The 13,650-nt window shown below is 41.1% G+C and overlaps 1 long non-coding RNA gene across 3 annotated transcripts in view; it reads right to left on the reverse strand.

Annotated features, from left to right (window-relative positions):
• Positions 1-13,387, reverse strand: part of LOC135932166 (uncharacterized) — a 30,419-nt gene extending 17,032 nt beyond the window's left edge. The window contains exons 1-4 of one of the 3 annotated variants that reach the window (XR_010573304.1): positions 13,287-13,387; positions 7,109-7,211; positions 6,858-6,950; positions 5,517-5,750 (exon numbers count right to left, since the gene is read on the reverse strand). This is a non-coding gene — a long non-coding RNA (uncharacterized LOC135932166). Of the gene's footprint in view, positions 1-5,516; positions 5,751-6,857; positions 6,951-7,089; positions 7,212-13,286 lie in introns of all 3 variants that reach the window. The other 2 variants (XR_010573306.1, XR_010573305.1) reach the window with 2 other exon arrangements.
• Between the last annotated feature and the right edge of the window lie 263 nt (positions 13,388-13,650).

The following is a 13,650-nucleotide window of genomic DNA, read 5'->3' on the forward strand; positions in this document are numbered from 1 at the left end:
CGACCATCTGTAGACCATTTGCATGACTCAGCAATAAAGGGGGTAATTCAGCAGAATTCTACCATGTCCAGTCAATACAAGTCTGCCTTGGTTTAATTACACTTTTATTTTAATTGGAGATTGACAATAACAACACTGTTTTCCTTTGAGCCAAAATTTCATTGAAGGAAATTTCACTGCAGCTTTGATGCTGGATGGAGACAGCAACACATTTTAAAACCCTGATTTGGACTGTCTTTACAACACACACACACACACACACACACACACACACACACACACACACACACACACACACACACACACAGCACTAATGTCTCTATTGTTACCCTCTTCTGTTTTATATTGTGCTGAGTGAGCATGCCGTCAGCCTGACCAATAAGAGCCGAGAGCTGCAGTGATAGGCAGGCTGAACCAGCAAATAGCCAGAAACATCTGGTCAGTGCAGCACCGCCTCAGGTACCACGTACAGCTTTTAACTGGCTTCTGACCCCAAACAAACATTTATTATAGCTCTATTATGTAGGAAATGTAGGAGACGCAGACATAAATACACAGAGGGTTAACGAGGGAAGTGGGAGCACACAGGTGACACTGATAATCATAACGAGACACGGCAGGAGTAACACAACACTGACGGGAGACTATCAAAGTAAAACAGGAAGCACACAGAGACGCAGACCAGATTGGAAGAGAACACAGACGTAGCGGGCTGGGGAAAACATGGAATAAAACACAAGGAGGAGAAATGAGGCATGGGGACTGGCAGATACACAGAGGGGGCACACAGGGGGTAAGGTCACGAGGGGAAATCAAATAAGCAACATCTTAACAGAACAACCTAGGGACCCTAAAACTGACAGCAAATCAAATTCAAATTCAATTATTTATTTGTCACATACACAGTCATACACAGTATGATATGCAGTGAAATGCTTACACAACTGCTCGTGACCTAAAGAAGAAAAAAAAGACTATGAATAGGATAAGAAATAAATATGAAAATTAAAATTAAAATGGTACATTTGACTAGGAAAGAATAAGATAAAATATAAAAATTAAGTTCAAAATAAAATAACTGTACAACAACAAATTAGAATGAAGGGTAAATTTAACTGGGAAAGAATAAGATAAAAATATAAATTAAAGTTGAAAATAAAATAACTGTACAACAAAATACACAAATACACAATATAGAAATATATAAGAATGTATGAAGAAATATAGAGTGATAACAGCAGCTGTACAAGTATTAAATGGAAAACAAACAACAACAACACAAGACACACAAAAAACCAGGTAGAAGTCCCGGGACCATGACATGCAGGTGGTTACATATGGTTAAAATGATTCAAATGCACTAAGTATGCACGTTTTTCATATCAATATAGGCCATAACTTGATTGTTGTCTGTAGCCCACATGATTAAACACTTTAAACATGTGAGTTTAGATTTGATCTACTGTATAGCCTGTATAATAAATTAATATGTAGCCCAATAAGTATAAAATCCAGAAAGCTACACAACATGGGGCGGTTCATTTACAAACACAGGTCTAACTTGAGTTTCACACAGTTTTTATTAGAAACAATCAAATTGTTAAATGCTTAAAGTACACAAAATGTCAGAAATCTGCACCGTCATGAACAGAAATTTAAACCTAATTTTTCGTGATTTGTTGATTAACCCTCCGAGGTCTGAATCCCACGTTGTGCACATCAACATCACAGATTTGTACAAATAAAGTTTATATTTATATGTTTTGTTGCCATAGCGATGCCTCCAGGGAAAAATGAGGGCGCAGAGCAAGAATGAGACCATATTAGTGGATATATGCTTTGATAACTTTGCCTAACAATCATAAATGTTTTATATTTTGTGTGTGTCCTCATTATTGAGCTTTAATCCTGCATGAAGGCCAAGATGAATCTCTTAGAGTAGAACTTTACAGGAACTATTAGAATAAATGAAAATAATAACACATTGACTGCTTTAGTCTTTTACATTCACTTCTGTCTGTTTTTTTGTCTCCATTTAAAAGATATCAAACTCTGAGCAAACAACTTGATGTAAAAAGAATCTCTGCACATTCTACAGTCTTTGATGCTAAAATGACATCACAGCATTTAAGCATGTTTTGAATGAAAACATCAGCATATGAACACAAAACTGAAGACACTGCAACCGTATGAACGCAGACCACTATTTAGTGACATTTCGACGTTTCCCCGAGGATTAACTGCTCTGTAATTTACCAAGAACTAAAGTAAGCTCACATTTCAGTTTGTAAACTTAAGATCATTTACTTAAATATATGAAGCCTGATTTTCCTGCCTGCCAGGACAGTATTTATGTACTTTACATTGTGCAAGACTAGACTATATTTTCCAGGAAAACAAATGAAGACTTAACTATTTGTCAGCTGATGTCATATTTGACAAACTATACATGAATTAGAAAATGTTCTTAATCATATCTTGGAGTGACAGAAGCTCCTTTTAACACGATTATTTCTGAGATTATTTTGTTCATTTAGGAAAATAGAGAAGACTTAAGTTTTGTTCTCAAACAAACTATTGGAATTTCTGAGAAACTGAGGCTGCGTCCACTTGTACACGGCTATTTTTGAAAGCGCAGCTTTGTCTTTTTGTTTTTAGCGTTTATATGTGGAAGGAGATATTTTTTCAAAGCTGCACATGTGGACTGGATTTTTTTTTTTTAAACGAAAAAGGAAAACGTCCGTTTTCAAACATAGCCGTGTACGTTCGGACGCAGCCTAAAGTCATCACCAAAAAAGCAAATTCTCTGAACATTCTGAGTTGAGGTTTAGTGATCATTGCTGTTTTGTGTTCCTTGTAGTCAAAATGAGTGAAAGTGGTGATGGATCACAAAACAACCGTAACGGTAAGCACATGTGCTCAGTCTTGAAATTGATGAAAAACAGATTTTCAGCAGATAGTTATGGATGCTAATTAAAAGATTAAATGATCTTGCAGGCCAACAGGTTAACCCACGATCAACTGCAAGTGGAGATCAGGAACCTGCTAATCAACCAGTTAACCGACGAGCTAACCGGCGAGCTAACCGGCGAGCTAACCGGCGAGCTAACCGACCAGCTAACCGACGAGCTAACCGACGAGCTAACGAAGATATTGGTGGACTCCGGGGCTTCGCGAACGATCTTTATCTTGCTCTTTGTGATATTTGTTTGTTTGTGGATAGGCTAGTAACTTCAGTACTGGAACAATATGACAATTACCTTTACGGTGACACTGACACTGACGATGACGATGATGATGACGATGACAACAATGTCATCGTTCAAAATATTAATGTAAGGGAATTTAATGCCAATGCTGTCAACAATGAACAGCATGAGGATCATAATGCTGTGGTTGTTGTTGGCATTGAAAATGAGGATTCGGATGAGGCATTTGAAGACTGTGTGGATGTTGACCAGCACATCCCAGAAGAGGACCCTCAGCCAGGTGTATCCAGGAGGAGGTCTAGAGAGATGGATGAAGAAGATGTGGAACCATACAAAAGAATCAGACGGAGCGAGGAGTTTTCTGATGATGACTCTGACTTCTTCTCTGCTTCTGATGGCGAGGGCTGTCCTCGTGTTGGTAATATTGCTGATGAGGACATCAATGAGCAGTCAACAGAAGAAGAACCGCAGCCCGGTGGATCCACGAAAAGGTCCAGAGAGGAAGATGTTGACGAAGAAGAGCGTGATAGCAAAAAATCCAGGCTTGCACACTCTGATTCGGGGACCAGCTCAGCTGTGTACGACCACTCTGAGAGCAGCAGTGATGAACTTTTTGAAGATGCACACGAAGAGCTTGGCAACCATGAAGCTGGAGGCTCGAGGAAGTGTTCCCGAGAGGATTTTGAGGAAGAAGAGGAATACTTGCCTGTGTGCAAATTTCGGAGGTGTTCAATTGAGTCCAGCAGCAGCAGTGATGAAGACTAACACTCTTTCGACGGGTTTCTTCAGTATCCTTTTAGAAGGCTGATGGCCTACTCAGGTGACCCTGAATCCTCCATGCTGCAATAAGCTGGGCATACACTGTGCTGCGATTTTTTCAGTCGCGTTATTCAGCTCCTGCTCAAACTGTACGATTGACTCGCAGGGGTGAGTCTTTTCACTCTCATTTCTGCGTTTGCGCGTGCGCAGTGTAAGACGCTGCGGTGACGCCCTCAGGACAACCGACAGGACTTCAAACAGGTTTGATTTTCTTACCAGCAAACGATTGATGATCGGGAGCTGGTCGAGAAGTGTTAATCGCTTCTCGTTACCCCATATAGACGATGCACGACACACGATCCTCCAAACGGTCGCACGACTGAAAAATTGGCTCAAAATGGGCCAAAAATCGCACAGTGTATGCCCAGCATTAGGCTGCCGGGGGATTCCCATGATGCACTGGGTGTTTCTTCTTCACCCACTATGTTTAATAGACCTCTCTGCACTGAATTGTACTCGTTAACCTCTGTCTGTCTTTATCCTGTTTTCCTTGCCCCTCCCCAACCGGTCGCAGCAGATGGCCGCCCCTCCCTGAGCCTGGTTCTGCTGGAGGTTTCTTCCTGTTAAAAGGGAGTTTTTCCTTCCCACTGTCGCCAAAGTGCTTGCTCAAAGGGGGTCATGTGATTGTTGGGGTTTTCTCTGCCCTGTCTCTTTCCTTCTTTTTATCTATCCCTCCTTTTTCCCTCCACCCCCCCCCTCTACCTGTCCTTTAATCTCTTCTTTTTCATTTCCTCCATCATCTCTCTACCCTGTGTTCGTTTTGAGAACACAGGGTAGATGATAATAAATGATAATAAAATGATAACAATTGGCTACATTTTGCATGTGTCAGATCATTTAAGTCTGCTTTTGTGTATAATATGCATACTTTACTTGTTGCTTCCAAATCCCAGAAGGAAGAAGAAGACAAATAAAAAATGAAACAAAAATATATTTCTCTTTCTTTAGTGGATAGCTTTAGCAGGGAGTTTTTCCTTCCCACTGTCGCCAAAGTGCTTGCTCATAGGGGGTCATATGATTGTTGGGCTTTTTTTTGTAAGTATACCTTACAATATAAAGCGCCTTGAGGTGACTGTTGCTGTCATTTGGCGCTCTATAAATAAAATTGAATTGAAAATTGAATAGATGTCACTGTGATGATTTCTTCCCTCCATAGAAAGCTTAGACCCAAATGCAGATTCAATGCACATGGTTAAACTATTTATGAGACTTTGCTTAAAGAGAGGGAATGGAGAACGTGGCTCGAGCTAGGAGTGTCAGCAGAGAGCAGGAACCAGAGGAAAAGCTATCGAGAGACTGAACACCTGGCTCCTGATGGGAACAATCCAACGGGAATTCTGCAACAGAGGGAGAAGAAGTTGCAGGACGGGTAAGGGAGTTTGAGGGTAGGATTAGTATGTTGGCAGAGGAGACCTAAACACAGGGAAAACAAGGTTAAACACAGGGAAGGAGCAAGCCAGAACTGGAGCAGAGGTGAAGCCTAGTTACCACTGGAGATGGCAGAACAAACTGGCGAGGAGTAGCAGGCAGCGCTGGTTTAAGAAGCCCTCCTGCTGATTGTTTGCAGATGAGGCCCAGGTGAGATGCTGGAAACTCCACCTCTGAAGTGTGGACACAGTATCCCGATTCCAAGTGGAAAAGCCCCTCAGACACTTCCATGGTGCATGACAAGAAGGACGAGAAAGCATTCATTGTCCATCCATCCGTCCGTCAGCGTAATGCCTAAAAGTTTATTCAGATGTAAATATATTACATTTTTAAATAAAGATCATCAGTGTTTTTAATGACGCTGCATTTCATTCACGTGTCTCTATTGGACAGTGTTGTAGAAGTTAGAGAAGACAGGAATCACTTCCAGCTTGGCCTGACGTTTGATCACTAGTGATGTTCAATACCACTGATTTCCTTTCCGGTCCGATACCAAGTAAAATTCAGGGAGGTATCGACGATACTGATCGGATACTTTGTACAAAAACTTTACTCTTTTATTTTATCTCAAATTATAGCGTCATAATGATTACAGGACATCAGATTACTTGTTCTTATCACTTAATAATGCAGAGTTCATCATATAGAAATAAAAAAACTGAAGTTGTGCGCTATTTGAACACCTTGCCTGCCTGCAGCATTAAAGGACTCCCTGAGAGACGTCTGTCTCACCCTAGCAGCACCTGTCCTTCTCCTCCTCTTCAGTTCGCCTCAACATAAGCTCCTCATATTCTGTGATATGATTTACTCTGAGGTGTTTGACAAGGTTAGTGGTGTTGCCACAACACCTCACTTTCTTGCCACATGTATCGCAAACCACGTCTCGGCTGTTTGTGGATGTAAAATACGTCTGCACATGACTCTAATTACGCTCAGCCATTGTTGTGAGTGCGCACACCAGAGGTTGCCACACATTTATACAGCCGTATTTCACACATGACTATGAAAGGCGGAAGAAGAAGTAGTTCCTTCCAATGTAGACAATCCGAATGATATAGTTTCTTTCCACTGTGTTCCTGTTAATGAAAAACTACAATTTTACCCTAGATGATTAAAATATCGAGATTTTAATGTGGAAACCTTCTGTTTGCACATCTGGACTTTCCGTTGCTGCCCACGCAGGTGAAACTTTCTTTGAAGTGGCTCATCGAAGTTGTAATTAATCATCAATTCCCACACAATGTGAGAATGCAATCAATTTGTTTATCAGGGGAAAGGTGGGATTTTTTAGGACACTGGAGCCTAACATTAACTGGTTTCATCTTTGCTTATTTCCATAAGAAGAAAAACATACTGAGAAAGAGATCACCAAAATATACATGTATGTATAAAGCCACTTACATAAAACATGAAAAGGCGGAGCAGCGATGCCCATCTCAGCCAGCGTATGATGGTGGGGGCAAGATGGCAGCTTCCACAACATGACGCCAGCTCCTATGTATTTTTAGTAGATAAATGATACGTTTATGACAATGTATCAATTGTTGGAAGATGTAATTACACCTTAATTATGTAATTAGAAGCAAAAAATGATTTTTTTAATCAAATCACCTCAAAAAATTACTGTACTTACTTTCTAATTGATTCTTTACCTCTAAAAGGGGCGGCTGTGGCTCAGGAGGTGGAGCAGGTCATCTACTAATCAGATGGTTTTTGGGTCGATCCCTGGCTGCTCCAGACTGCATGCTAACTGTCCTTGGGCAAGACATTAACCCCAAGTCACTCTCTGATGCATTCATCAGAGTATGAATGTGTGTGAATGTTAGATAGAAAGCACAGAAAAAGGGCTTCTATGAACAGGTGTGAATGAGGCAACCTGTACAGAGCGCTTTGAATGTTCAGGTAGAAAAGCACTGTCAAAAATGTCTGTGTTGATTTCTTTTGGACCTCAAACATTACTCACCTTGTTGCAGGTTTCTTTATTAATGCTGAAAACCCAGAATGGAAACTGACCTTACTGCTTCCTTTAAGCATCTAGAAGCTGCTTGACATCTTTACAGATCTATCTATATCTTTCAAAACTGTCTATAATATTTCTTTACAAATACATATTACATATTGTAATTTTGCTGTTGTTAATTCATCTTTCCACCTGATAGAAGAATCCCTCCTTATTATGATTTCAATTTCATCGCTGGACGAAGCTTCAAAGTTTTCATTCATGCCACCAGCATTCTCTATATCCAAACTATTGCGGCTCCTCCAACCAACGGCCGCGGCAGGCTAAACATGAGGACACAGATGACGCGCAACAGTAAACACATGAGATACACCTCTGTACTATTTGCTACTTTTATTCCACACACAACTGTCCACTATACAAATCGGCACACGGGCTCAAACCTTAAACAAATGCACAGACTGCACAAATAACTGCACCATTTACTATGCCAAATTACAACATTGGCCTATTGCATAACTGCGCTCAAGCTGCAGTCAACAGAAGGTTTCGCCTCATGCTCACCCTACCTTTCTGCTCATCAACATCAGGTGCCGTGAACAGGTGAGTGCAACCACATTTATCACCTAACACACCCATGAGTCACGCCCCACACCCGTGTACCAATACAGTGAGTGCATTTAAACCAACCCACTTAATCAAAAAAGGAACAGCTCATATGACTCCTACACAAACTACTGGCTAACACATAGATTAAGCTCGTCAAACATCTTTCTCATCAGTTCTTTGGCAACAACAGAATGACTTCAAGGCGTTGCCGTGCATTTGTGTAGTATGTTGGGTTGATGGTAGCAGGGGCGATTCTAGGATCAGAGCTTTGGGGGTGCTGAGCATCCAGAGAGCTGCTCAGCCAGGCAAGATCAACTTTACTCATCACGATGAGACGTCTTCCCTGTCTCTGTCAGTCCCTGCATCCCTACATGTCTCCAGTTGTCCCGAGTTCTCTCTGTCTGTCTCCTCAGTGCATTTAAACCCCTGTACCTCCCTGTCCTCATCGTCTGTTGTCCTCGTCTCTGTTATCAGTCATCATAATTTTACCATCTCTGTGCAAGTCTGCAAATTTCTTTAGTAAATCATAAGATTCTTAAATTCATCAAGTCTCTCTGTGCCTGGGTCCTCGTCACGATACATGACATCACTGTTTTGCAACTTTGCCTATGGTACAATGTATGAAAAGATCTTTACTGCAGATACTACTATGGCTCTGTAGATTTTTTTAAAATTTTATTTTAACCCATGTCGCCTCACCTTGACTGGCAAATCTGTCTATCACTTTTTGGTAGTCAACTCACTCAAGCAGTTGAACGGTTTCTGTTTTGCCTGTCACTTTTCCTTGTCTGTTTTCTTACCTGCCTCTTCCTGACCTTGTACTTTCTCCTCACGTTCCCCTCTTTCCTCTCTTCCTCTTTGGACTGACAATCATATACAAATAGATTATATTCAATTAGATGAACAAATTAAATTAATATGAAAAAAAATACTGTTAAGATCACTAATAAAAAGTCCTCTCTCAGTGGACAATTTTAAGTTTTACATTTTAAATATGTTATATAAAATTCAACGGGAGCAACAGGCCGGTCAGATGTCGCTGATTTTACTACAGAGTAGGACGGGTTGTAGGCAGGGCTGGACTGGGACAAAAAATCGACCCAGGCATTTTGACAAGAGACCAGCCCACCAGGTATTACAGGAAAAGCCATAAAGCCTTTGAATGAAAACAGATGCTGTTGTGACAGTGATGTACACTGTCTTGTTGGTAAATTTATGATTTCTATACATTTTACATCAGATAAAAACTTTGGTTGTAAAATTCAGACAATAATTTAATAAAAGCTAAACATTTTAAATGAGAATAAGAAAGAAAAGTATTTCTTTGTGCCCCCCTTCCATGTTAATGCCCTACCTGGCCCCCTGGCAAAACTTTGCTAGACCCGCCCCTGCACAGTTATGGTAAATGGTAAATGGCCCTGCCTACAACCCGTCCTACACTGTAGTAAAATCAGCGACATCTGACCGTCCTGTTGCTCCCGTTGAATTTTATATAGCATATTTAAAATGTAAAACTTAAAATTGTCCGTAGCCTGCGGACAAATATACATCTTTTATTAGATGAACATGTGGTTTCCATAGTAGTACCTGCAGTAAAGATCTTTTCATACATTGTACAATAGGCAAAGTTGCAAAACAGTGATGTCATGTATCGTGACGAGGACCCAGGCACAGAGAGACTTGATGAATTTAAGAATCTTATGATTTACTAAAGAAATTTGCAGACTTGCACAGAGATGGTAAAATTATGATGACTGATAACAGAGACGAGGACAACAGACGATGAGGACAGGGAGGTACAGGGGTTTAAATGCACCGAGGAGACAGACAGAGAGAACTCGGGACAACTGGAGACATGTAGGGATGCAGGGACTGACAGAGACAGGGAAGACGTCTCATCGTGATGAGTAAAGTTGATCTTGCCTGGCCGAACAGCTCTCTGGGTGCTCAGCACCCCCAAAGCTCTGACCCTAGAATCGCCCCTGCTACCATGTTTCCCTCTCACCAGATAACCAAACCGATATCATGACCAGCAGCTTTACAGCTGTGGCTCCAGCAAACATCAGCTGATACTAGAAATTAATATTAAATAAATTCTAACAACAGCTGATCAAGCTTAAACGTGCTGCTGTTGTTTAGTGCGACATCCGACGGTTTCCTCTTTCTGGCGCAAAGTGAGTGATAAATAAACAAGAGAGAAAAGCCGATCAGCTGATCATTGATCAGTTTCATGATTGAAGTAGCAACAGGAGAGGGAGGGGAGAGAATGAGAGGAGAAGAGGCAGCAGCTGTGCAGCAAAGACACAGAATAACTCCAGCTTTGTCTTTTTCATTGTAGCTCATGTCCGGGACAAACTGTTCCTTTTCAGCTCAATACGACATGCGTAATATTTTCTGTGAATACGGGAGGGTTGGCAACTCTAACTAACCTTATGAATAAAATAAAGTTCACTATCAGTAACATCAAAGCACCCACCCAGCTATATAGAAACCCGGTGTTCCAGATCAACTGGCGTTTAGATCAACTGCCGTTGGTCGAACAGATGTGTGGCAGTCTTGCGTTTCAGGAGCTGCTACTGACAAACCAGCAAAAAAAACCGCCAAATGTGTCATCTGTGACACTTGTTAGTTCATCTCAAACACACTCCGTCAGTCTTGATGCTGTTGAACAACAAAATGTTTAAAAATGTTGTGAGTTTACCTGGTGATATCCTCATGTGCGACGCGATCGCGAAAACAGCAAACAATTAACACCACGCCGATGTTGTTCACAGGACAGCGAGAGTAAACGATCGGGAGACTCTTGTTGTCGTTATCGTCCCCCTCGCACGTTTTATTTCTCCGGTTTCAGTGTTTTTGCTTCACAACCAAAGCGTGCAGTTTACTTTGTGTGCACTAACATGGACTCGAGTCAACCAGCGCCACCTCTGGCCAAGTGCCACAGCCTACAGCCAGATCAACTTGTGACACACATCTGCACCACGTTTGAATTCGTTTCATGCACAATACATTTGTACCTTTCAATTGTGTCTGTTTGTTTTGTGCGTCATGCAAATAAACCTTTGAAATGAATGAAATGACACTAATATTTCACTAGTGTTGTAACATCACATGTCGTTAGCGTAGTCTGCCTGTGTCTTTTCTCTGCGAACAAACATTTTAGAGTTGGTTGTTATATACAGTCTGTATAAGTGTGGTCAATCTAATAAACATTTGTAAGGAGATGGCAGTTACTGTGAATGTACAGCAGGTGATTAGTAACAAACAGTCAGACAATGACCCTGACAATCTCATTCAATCTTGCAGATTGAATGCACCTTCTGCGGAAAGTGGTACCACACAGTGTGTGTGGACTTCCCCTGTGCAGAAGGCGACTACAAATGTTGTGGGTGCTAAATAAACAGAAAAAATTGATCCCTGTTGTCTTTGCTTACTGATTGTTTTTAGTGTTGACAATCCACATTGCTGGGATTGCATCTTTCAACATGTTTGTGGGTAGATTTGGATGTACCAGGTGTAAGTGCAGCCACTCAGCCTCTACTCAATGTGATCATAGCAGCAGGTGCAGATGTGTCACAAGTTAATCTAGTAGTAGGTTATGGTACTTGGCCACAGGTGGCAGCAGTGGACTGACCTCCATTTGAGACTGCTCCAGCTGCTATGTGATATTGGATCTGCTAAAAATTGAAGATCATATGCAAGTTTTGGAACTTAAGCCTTATATTATGTTGAAAAACAAAAAAATGATATTGATTTTGTTGCGGGTCATTTTGGCCCGTACTGTGTAAATCCACTCAGAATTGTCAAAAAACTGCAATAAAACAATAGCAACTTTATTTTCCATTAGATCAACATGTGGAACGCAGACATACAACAGTTAGACTTTCCATAACTATTTTAGGAACAATTTGGTAAAGGTTTTTCGTTCTTACAAACACATTTCTTTTGAACTTGCCCAACGTTCTCAGTTTTTCAATGTTCAACATTTTCAATTTTGTCCACATGATGGACAGAATGTAATTGTGTGCTTTCTACAGATGTACTTCTTGCATTTCTCACAAAAAGTGCTTGTTTTAAAACAGGAATCTTCCTAACTAAGATTTAAAACAAAAGATTTCTACGTCTCCTCCAGTCCCAAAAACAGATGACACACCTGAGTCACTGACTTTCTTAAATCCACTCACTCTCACTGGCTCTGTTTATTACTAATCACTGTGTAACTGCTGTAAATTCACAGTAACTGCCATCTCCTTACAAATGTTCATTAGATTAACCACACTTATACAGAGTAACTACCAACTCTCCAGCCATGTTGATGGATTGCCTATATTGGCTGGAAATATTCATTTCCAGAGAAAGGACACAGACAGAAGATGCTTACAGAATGTGATGTGACAACACTAATGAACCATTGATGTGTCATATTTGTGCAAGGCGTATTTCATTGTTATGAAAAAAGAGAATATTAAAATCATGATGACCAATTGGAGTGGTGATTTCTATGACTTTGTGTATATAATTTGGAATTTTGTACAAATGTAGGCCAATAATAAATACATGATATCATTTCATTCATTTCAAAGGTTTATTTGCATGACGCACAAAACAAACAGACACAATTGAAAGGTACAAATGTATTGTGCATGAAACGAATTCAAACGTGGTGCAGATGTGTGTCACAAGTTGATCTGGCTGTAGGCTGTGGCACTTGGCCAGAGGTGGCGCTGGCTGACTCGAGTCCATGTTAGTGCACACAAAGTAAACTGCACGCTTTGGTTGTGAAGCAAAAACACTGAAACCGGAGAAATAAAACGTGTGAGGGGGACGATAACGACGACAAGAGTCTCCCGATCGTTTACTCTCGCTGTCCTGTGAACAACATCGGCGTGGTGTTAATTGTTTGCTGTTTTCGCGATCGCGTCGCGCATGAGGATATCACCAGGTAAACTCACAACATTTTTAAACATTTTGTTGTTCAACAGCATCAAGACTGACGGAGTGTGTTTGAGATAAACTAACAAGTGTCACAGATGACACATTTGGCGTTTTTTTTTGCTGGTTTGTCAGTAGCAGCTCCTGAAACGCAAGACTGCCACACATCTGTTCGACCAACGGCAGTTGATCTGAAACACCGGTCATGCTAGCTAGTACACAGTAGGAGTTATTGTAACCGACTGTAAAAAGTCAGCACAACGAAAATAAACTACACCTAAACTTGGTTTATATCTGACCCAGATAGACTGCAGGTCATAACTTCTTACCTGAAGTTCAGTTCACCTGACACTCAGACCGGCGGCCGCCTCGGGTCTCTCCTCATCCACCTGCTGGCCTCTGTGGGAGTTCCGCCATAGCCTTCTTCTTCTTCTTCTTCTTTGTGTTTAACGGCGGTTGGCAACCAACGTAAAGGAGCATTACCGCCTCCTACTGTTCCGGAGTATGGGTCAGACAGTGAGCTTACAATCTGTATCCAAATCAAACAAACAAACAAAAAAAAAAAAAAAAAAACACCTTACACTCTTTCATAAACACCTATAGCCTGCAAAAACCCCACCAGTTCCCTCACCTGTGCCCTACTACCCTCCAACACACTCTTCAGATTAAATTCCCCGATTCCCCGCTCCTTCA

Source organism: Pelmatolapia mariae, linkage group LG17 (assembly GCF_036321145.2).
Source record: "Pelmatolapia mariae isolate MD_Pm_ZW linkage group LG17, Pm_UMD_F_2, whole genome shotgun sequence".
Taxonomy (NCBI): Eukaryota; Metazoa; Chordata; class Actinopteri; order Cichliformes; family Cichlidae; genus Pelmatolapia; species Pelmatolapia mariae.